Below are 8,434 nucleotides of genomic sequence, written 5' to 3' on the forward strand. Positions count from 1 at the left end.
AGTTGAGTGCGAGAAGAGGTGGGAAAAGCATAGTTAAGAACTGGGGAAATACACCAAACTCAGCTATAACATCACAGGCCTTGGCAATACATGGTTTTATGAGATCTACAGCTCTGCATAATAGCCTTCCTGAGAAAATACATTACCTGCATTTCTAACATTAATAACTCCATGAAGGGGGAAAATTGTCCACTGCATAAACTCACCATTTTCATGCCTGGATTCTTGTGTCTCTCTATTAACAAATGTGCAGAACTCAGACTCTAAAAAAGATGGTTTTGTGCAATCCCTTACTGGTTAAGGAGGTCTGGCAACAGGCTGCAACTGTCCTCGGCTGCAGGAAGTACTAGTTTTCCCTTCCAGGTCTTTGTAATCAGATCTACTGGCAAGAACAAACCAGAAAACTCATGATGCAGCACATCCTCTTCCATAGCAGCCCTTAGACTTCTGACACTAACACTATTAATTTGTCACCTCTTACTAGCACTTGTTGTTACTCAAATATGCAAGAGAAGCCAAGTACTTGTAATCTATGCTTGTGGTCCAGCTCACAAAATAAGGCAGTGTCTCTTAATGGATTTATTGGCGAGGAACAAGTTGGGCTCGCTCAGACAATCCTCTTTCCTTGGAGAGAACATTTGAGAAACTCCACCAAAAAGAGAAAGAAAAAATCCCAAGGTCAAAGGTACAAGTGAAAAAACTTCCAAATATAAAAAAAGGAAAATGTTTCAGAGCTTATCACAAGCAAGTCTTCAGTCTAACTCCAGAACGCTATCAGGTTGTGTTATACTATGGTAGTAATCCTGGCTTAATTACAGCACCTCTTAAACCAGTTTCGGATCGTATTTCTCTCACTGTTATGCTTTGGGAATGTGTGATGACAGGAATGCAGCACTGCTGCTGCACACATGCTGTAGCTCACCAATTCATTTTTCTGTGTGCTGGCTTATGCGCTGTGGTATTTATTTTAACTTGCATGACTTTTAAGAAAAACCTGCCTCCGTTATGAGAAGAAAGGCTCCCCTGTTTTTTTTCATGCCCGACCTTCTGATTGAATTTGTGCTTCCTCTGCACAGAAGACAATTGATGCAGAAGGGTTTTAAATCTGGGTACCCAAGGCTACCTAAAAACGTACCGGTGTATCGAAAGGAACACAGGCCGTAGGATACAGCCTTTGCTTTGAGGCGTGCTTTTCCTCTCCTATTATCACTGACTCCAAGCAGGTTAGTTGAAATGGATGGAAGCTGGGCTTGTAACTCCTCGGTGTACAAAACTAACTGGAGAGGGAGGCAAGCCATGATTCCTGCACAGATTTTCACACAGTCAAGCATTTGTTAAACCTCTCACATATAATAGCATTCAAAAACTTGGAGAAGTGGAGTTACAGCAACTCAATTCATTCACTGGCTGCTCTTCCAAAGGATATAGTAGTAAAAGATGTGCCAAAAATGTTGGCCTCAACTTTCTTGTTTTCCACTGGTGTCACATATCATTAGTACCCTGGTATTTAAGTAACATACTGATATATGGGGGCCAGCTGTACTGTAAGTTAGAAAGACAGCCTATCCTCCTGCTTTGGGAGTTGAAAAAAACAGAGAGCAAGAAGTAAGTATCCAATATAAAGCCTACCAGCAGTAAAAGCCATTACAGATTATGTTTTTAAAGACTAATTCACACATCTCTGCGCCTCTTCCCATTCCTCCACAGAGCCTGTGTTTCTGCTTTATGCTCATCTAACACCTCATGAGATTAAAAAGACGGCACCTAGCACGAGCAGGCCTTGGGCTGTGGTGAAGCTCCTGGGTGCTACAGCAGCACAAACAATGAGCAGGTTCTGCATGTCAGGTACGTACCTTTAAAGGAAAAATCCATTGAGAAAGAAAATAAAGCTATTGGCTATATCAAGTGGGCACTGTTTTGCATGTTGCATGGCTATTGTTTATCAGTATATTAGTTTTAAATGCTAAATTCTTGTCTAGAAGAATTACTCGCCATACACAAAACTGAACAAAGCACCGCAGGCATGCCTGCAAATGGGACAATGAACATATTTGATGGGCAGTCCTAAAAACCGAAGCAGCATACCAAGGGAACTAAATCCCAGCAGCTGCTATAACTCCACAGACCATTTGCTGAACAACCCAGTACTAAGCTCCCTCTCAAAATTCTTGCTTATACAGCTGTACAATATAGTGAGTATATTTTATAGATGTATATATATAGCATGTATAACAGGCAGAGATCTTAAAAACCTTAGAAAAATTGGGAGGCCTGAAAATAGGCTACTCCACCCTTTGTAAACAACCTCTTGTCATGAATTTACTTCCATATGTGCATGAACCTCTGCCTATATTAAATAGGCTTTCAAAATAGTGGTTTAGCACTGAAAATGTATGGTTCCCACCCATCAGTTCGAAAAGAATGCAAGCAAGAGACAAACCCAAGAGTGAAAAAGTACTGATTCATCACCTCACAGAGAAGTAATTCAATTACTTCTTGGATATTTTATTATAGTCTTAGATTCAGAGGCTGTCTCATTGGCATATACTAGTATTTGGGCAGGAAAAAGCTCTAGAGAGAAGTCATAAACACAGGCAGAAATTAGGTGACTCAACCCATGCCTGACCCAAAGGCTTCTGGAAAATCAATGCAAAACTATCAGCCTGCATGTTCTCTGGGCCCGACCGCAGTGTTGCAGAGTCAGTTTGTTCCCAGGTACTCTTTAGTCATTGGTTTTCAGTGGGACCCTGGAGCTTCTCTGTTCTCTTCCGATGCCACAGTAGCGCCCATCAGAAGGAAGACTCCGCTCCTGGGACAGCTACCCTGCCGATTCCTGGTCACCACAGCTTGTTGCCACCCTCCGCTTGGCTTTTGAAGCTCTGATGTTACCCACCTGTGTGCACCCAGAGACAATTTCCCATTGCCCTGTTCAGATGAAGGTTTATGCAGGCACCACTTGCACTTGCCTCTCTGTAGAAGCTGTTCTGAGCATTTCTCCTGAGTGCAGAGATTTTTGTATTCTAGTAGAGGAACAAGAAAAAACATTTTATAGCACTGGGTCTCAAACTTCTCCCATCACCTTGTAAGAAAGTTAAATTCTTCAGCTGGGGACTAGTCCAACAAAATAATTTTTGTCTTACTAAGTGATGCCCTACATAACAGTGCAATCTGTTAAAGTAAATGTACCGACCACAGGGAGTTCTACTACTTTTCTCTATATATCTTTCTATATTATGCGTGGCTGTCGGTTGCTTTGTTATTAATTAATTTGTTTTTAAATACAAAAAGGGACTTAAATCCAGCAGAGCACTGTTACCTCCCAGATTTTCTGAAGGCCAGTGCAAGATCTTTAACTTCTCTGTGGAGCTAAGCAGAAGGGAGCAGCACCCAAAGCTTCACCTTAGTGAAATGCTTCTAACATAGCACTTGAGTGTCACACGGGATATAAGAGCAGTCTCTGGTGTGAAATTTTCAGCCTACAACTTTCCTACCACAGTCAAGGCTGAGAACAAGTGAAACATGTAGATGTTATGAAGAAGAACATCCCTTATTACAAAGAATATCATTGTAATAGCCAAATTGAAATAGTGAAATTAAGCAAACTAAAATCAAATTAGAAAAATAAAGGAAAAAATCTCCTCTCTAGTTCTGAAAAGCACACTCCTCACTCCCACCACAAAAGCGTACTTACATCCTTTAAAGCATGTAAATGGCACTGGCATAGGGTAAGGTTTCTTTCAAAATGCTTTTCATATTATAATGAATTTTTGTGAGGCATAGAGAACCACTTATACATAATACTTCTGGAAATCTAGAAAGATCTTTTTCAAAAGAAGCAAACATCTTAAGTGAGACAATTTACATGAAAGTGAAATTTCCTAGCATTAGAATCCTATTTGAAAGAATCATGTACAAAATGAAGAGCTAGGAAGTCTTTAGTCTTCATTAAAACTGATCACTATTGAGCTGAACTCAATACCTTCACAAGGCAACTGTGGTAAATCTTACCAGTTATGGTGCTCATCTCAGCATGCTCTCACCATGTTTCCATACCTAAAAATTTCAAGTGCTCTTTACCCCCAGGTATTCCGGGAATCAACAAATACTCAGGACAAATATTTCTTAGGTTCTAACAGAAAGTAAAAGAAACTCTATATGCAAGTGCTCAGTGACTTGCCTTTGATCTTTTTCTTGATGGGGGGGATGTTTGGTAACCCTTCCATCTCCCAGACAGTGTAAGGCGTTCAGGCAATCTGCCTTCACAACTGGCAGATTTCAGATTTGTCAGAGCATGATGCCAGTGTCAAATTGTTTTTTTCTTCCTTCCTCTCCAAAGATGGATTTTACTATTATCCCAGCTGATGGAACCAAGACAAAATAAACACAGACATCCAGGACTGAAACAATGATAGACTATTCGAGAAGGCATTTAAGTGCCCTCAGTTGTCCAAGGAGTAAAAAGTTATAAAAACAAGTACTTCTTTTTATTGCCCACATCCTCGTGTCATTGCTGTGGTACTTAAAAAAAAACCACAAACCCTATGGATTTCTACCCACCACATAGTAATTACTGAAATAACAAAGAATTGGAAAAAAGCATTTCCAAAGCCTGATGCTATCACTGAGCTGCCAACGAAAAAACTCTCACTAACACCCTTTAAGCCTATCCTCCTGCACTCCTAATCTGAACACAAAAGGTTGGGTTTAAACACTCCCCCACACACACCCCAAGATTAAAACCGCCTGCGGTTTTCAGCTTCAGGACAGCAATGACAATACTTTAAATCCTTGGCTACTGGCTTCATGAAGACATAGCCTACAGACAGTCCCCCAAAGTTCTTTGAAATGTTAAATACAAAGCAGGAGGAGGTCATAAAGGAAATATTCCTTATAAAAGGAATGGATATCATATGCAGGCTTTTCAAATACATTTCTCAGTTGCTTTGCTTTCAGCCACCATATTCTCAATCCTGCATTGTCTGAAGCTTTTGAAATAAAATTCAGGAATGAAATGAAACACACAAATTAGTGCTGTAAACAGCTGCCAATATATGCATGTGTCACCTTTTAGCTCTCATAAATATCTCCAATGTATATTGTATCCTACTTCTTATCTGGAAAGACTAATTATTTACCTAATAAATGGTCTTACAGCAATTATCAAAAACCCAGCCACTTAAAAGTAACATATAGGTTTTATTGCATAATCTTCTGTAGCATCTGCCCAATTATTTCAATAGAAGCCAGTGTGGTTCCCTGCTGCACTGGAAATCCAGCTATCTTTCTGCCAAGAGCCTTCCAGTGCACACAAAAGGAATGAGGATTGAGACCTGTTTTATCCCCTCTTATCCCATAAACTAACAAGCCTTTTCTCCATTGCAATTTTTCTCAACAAATACAGGTAATTACATAGGAGGATGGGATTTTCAAGGCGGGGGGAGGGGGCAGGGGGGGAATCAGTTTAGCATACCGGCTTTGCCAAGAAGTACTATCAGCTTAAACTACGAGCGAGTTGCTTGCAGGTACGGGAGCAGGCAAACATAACTGTGCCCTGCCACTGACATAGGCCCCAGCTGGAAGCGATGAGCTTTGTGGTTCAAAATTGTTGGTAGGTGGTCAAGTTTTCCTGTCCGCTTGCATTCCCCTGGAGGTAAACAGGGTGGTAGGAGTTTTATTCCTGGCCCTTGCCCCACCCTGAACACTCAGTGCCTCTCCTTCCTCATTTGGGCATCTTAAACGCAACGAAAAATTAGTTTTACATTCATTTTGAAGAACTTGTGTTTGGTTTGCTTGTCTCGTAAGGTCTCACGAGCCCAGTCCATACTAGCTTCTGGCTAGATGCTCCACCAGACATCCATAGAAACATCCCTGTCCAGATTTACAGATTGTGTAGTTGAGGAGGAACATAACCAGTTGCCACAGTGACATCTGCAGTCTGAGGAACCCTTGGACTTCAGTCTCATGAAAGGTACCAAGAGTTAAAAACCCTTTTCATTAGAGGAAGCAGTTAATGGAAGCAAGCGCTCCAGCCAGCAGCAAATGCGTGGTTAAATCACTGGTGATCCTGAAGAACCAGGCTACTGCAGTTTGAAGTTATTCAAGCTGTTTAATGTCGGGTTACTTGCAAATGAGCGTAGCCCAGCCCACAGAAACTGCCATTGCTGTGACTACATGCATGTTTGACAAGCTGCTGTCCTCTGCTTCTAGACATAAGTATATTATTTGGGTATCTTCACAGGAGGGAAAGCCTGTTCACAGAAATGTTCCAGCTACAGAAAAGGACTGAAAAGTTACAGCAAGCTCAGGAACATCACATGCTTTTGGCAAGGTGGGATGGAGGAGGATGAAAGGCAACGGAGGGTAAGCAGAAGAATTATTGTTCCTCAATGATTAAACAAGCACAGAAACTATGATTACAGACCACAGACATCTTTTATACCATGCCAAACTAGCACACAGAAGAACATGCCTCGATAATTCAGTCGCACAGGCAGTATTGGCTCCCCACAGTTTGAAAGAAGACAGGGGTCTTCTGAAACAGAGGCCCTGCCCTCACCCCCTGCTTTAGGCCAGTGAAGCGGTACAAAGACTTTGAAGTACGCTGGAGAACAGGCACTGCTGGACATAGCCCTGGCAGGCAAAAAAGGTCCTCATATTCAGTCCTCACTCTTCATGGCAGGAATCAACGCAAGATACGTAATGGTCTCTGCCTGTCTCTTGGACTCCTGGCCCCTATAAAACAAGCAAGAACAAACTGCACGTAGTTGTAACCTGCACCTAGGCTTCAGCAAAGTATGCAGCTAAAAAAGTGTCCCTAGAGGAACCTTGGTAAGTAGGTAGTTTATTGTTAGAGCAGATGAGGTCCACAGAATTTCCTAGGAAAGAAATTTCCTAATTTCTTAGGAAATTCAAACCTTCTAGCTCATAAAATAATGTTTTAGAAAAGAGACCTGAGCTTACCAACTGTGAGAAAATTCAGTGGTCAAAAAACAAGAACAAATTCAGAAAACGTCCGGACTATCTTTGCCCTCTCAAATAAAAAGCAATGATTCACAGACACGGTTCAGGCTTGCCTTGACTCACGCTGCTTGCAGTATCAACTACAGTCAGTCAGCCTGGTTTGTCCAAGAGAAAAAAAATAATTCAGTATGAAACAAAACTACTAGTACTCTCTGTCCTCAACTGAAGTAACCAACCACCCATTAGTTGCACAAGAATGTTGATGATTCAATATTAATATATATTTTTAAAAATCAGATATTTCTGATGAGTAAGACTTCTTGTCAATTTTAGTGAGACATATACCACTAACATTATAAAAGTATGACTTTTTTTTCCATAACTGTATGCTATCAACAACTCATTTGAATATTTAGTTCTACTTCTTGTTTTGGTGTAACCAGTTAGAGAAGTTTCCAACACATTCTACTTTTTTCCCTATTTAAAGTAAAAAAAAAACCAAACCAAACCAGAACACTGATCTCTGAGCACACAACTACAATAACGCAGATGCCTCTTTTAGCAAGTTGAGATGTTGAGCAGGCCACTTCGAAAGTGGTAAGATCTTGATTCGGAGGGTGTCTGAACAGATTCCTATTTATCTGTACCACTTCAGAAAACTGCATTCTCCCTGATTGCTACGCCTTGAAAATCAATGCGAAGCCTGGTGATTTCAGAACAAAGAGACCGAGAGAAGACATGGCTAGAAACACAAATTTCACCATATCCATCTTCTAATAAAAATATTCTGCCACCCCTGGAACAATTAGGTAAGAAATTCAAACCTTCTAGCTCATAAAATAATGTTTTAGAAAAGAGACCTGAGCTTACCAACTGTGAGAAAATTCAGTGGTCAAAAAACAAGAACAAATTCAGAAAACATTCAGACTATCTTTGCCCTCAAATAAAAAAAAAGGTGACACTACACGCCTTTAATGGAAAGAACTGCACAAGTCCTTTCCAAAACAGGATGTGTAGCTTTAGAATCAGTTATAGAGATGTATCCAGCAACATGAATACAAATTGCTACAGGTACTACAAGCAGGAACATCTCCCAAGTGATGGAGGCAAGTTATCGGGTCCTGAATGCTCCTAAAGAAACTTATTTATGCTTACCCATGTTTGAACCTATTCCTGCACAAGCTAGGGTTCCATATTTACCAAAAAGGGTAATTACTGTTTTTAGATTAAAAATAAATAACTCCAGTAACAAAATAGTTATTCTGACAAACTGGAGAAATCATGTTCATAATTCATGTACGAGTTCATGGTTTGCTTGACTTAGTTTGGAAGTCAACTTTTTCTTGGATATCATGATTTTCATGGTCAGAAACAAAACATAATCACCCATCATTCCTAAGGATGACTGCGACAACTGAATTATCTGAAGATGGCGAGCTGAAGCTCTCCGCGATACATTTTTGTATCTGAAAAG

At 40.5% G+C, this 8,434-nt stretch overlaps 1 long non-coding RNA gene across 1 annotated transcript; it reads left to right on the forward strand.

Moving 5' to 3' along the window:
• The first annotated feature begins 1,120 nt into the window (after nt 1-1,120).
• On the forward strand, nt 1,121-7,749 carry LOC142409114 (uncharacterized). Its single transcript, XR_012775508.1, has 4 exons — nt 1,121-1,845; nt 5,803-5,968; nt 6,239-6,360; nt 7,616-7,749. It is a non-coding gene; the product is annotated as an uncharacterized LOC142409114 (long non-coding RNA).
• Nucleotides 7,750-8,434: the final 685 nt, after the last annotated feature.

Source organism: Mycteria americana, chromosome 4, assembly GCF_035582795.1.
Source record: "Mycteria americana isolate JAX WOST 10 ecotype Jacksonville Zoo and Gardens chromosome 4, USCA_MyAme_1.0, whole genome shotgun sequence".
In the NCBI taxonomy this organism is placed as follows: domain Eukaryota; kingdom Metazoa; phylum Chordata; class Aves; order Ciconiiformes; family Ciconiidae; genus Mycteria; species Mycteria americana.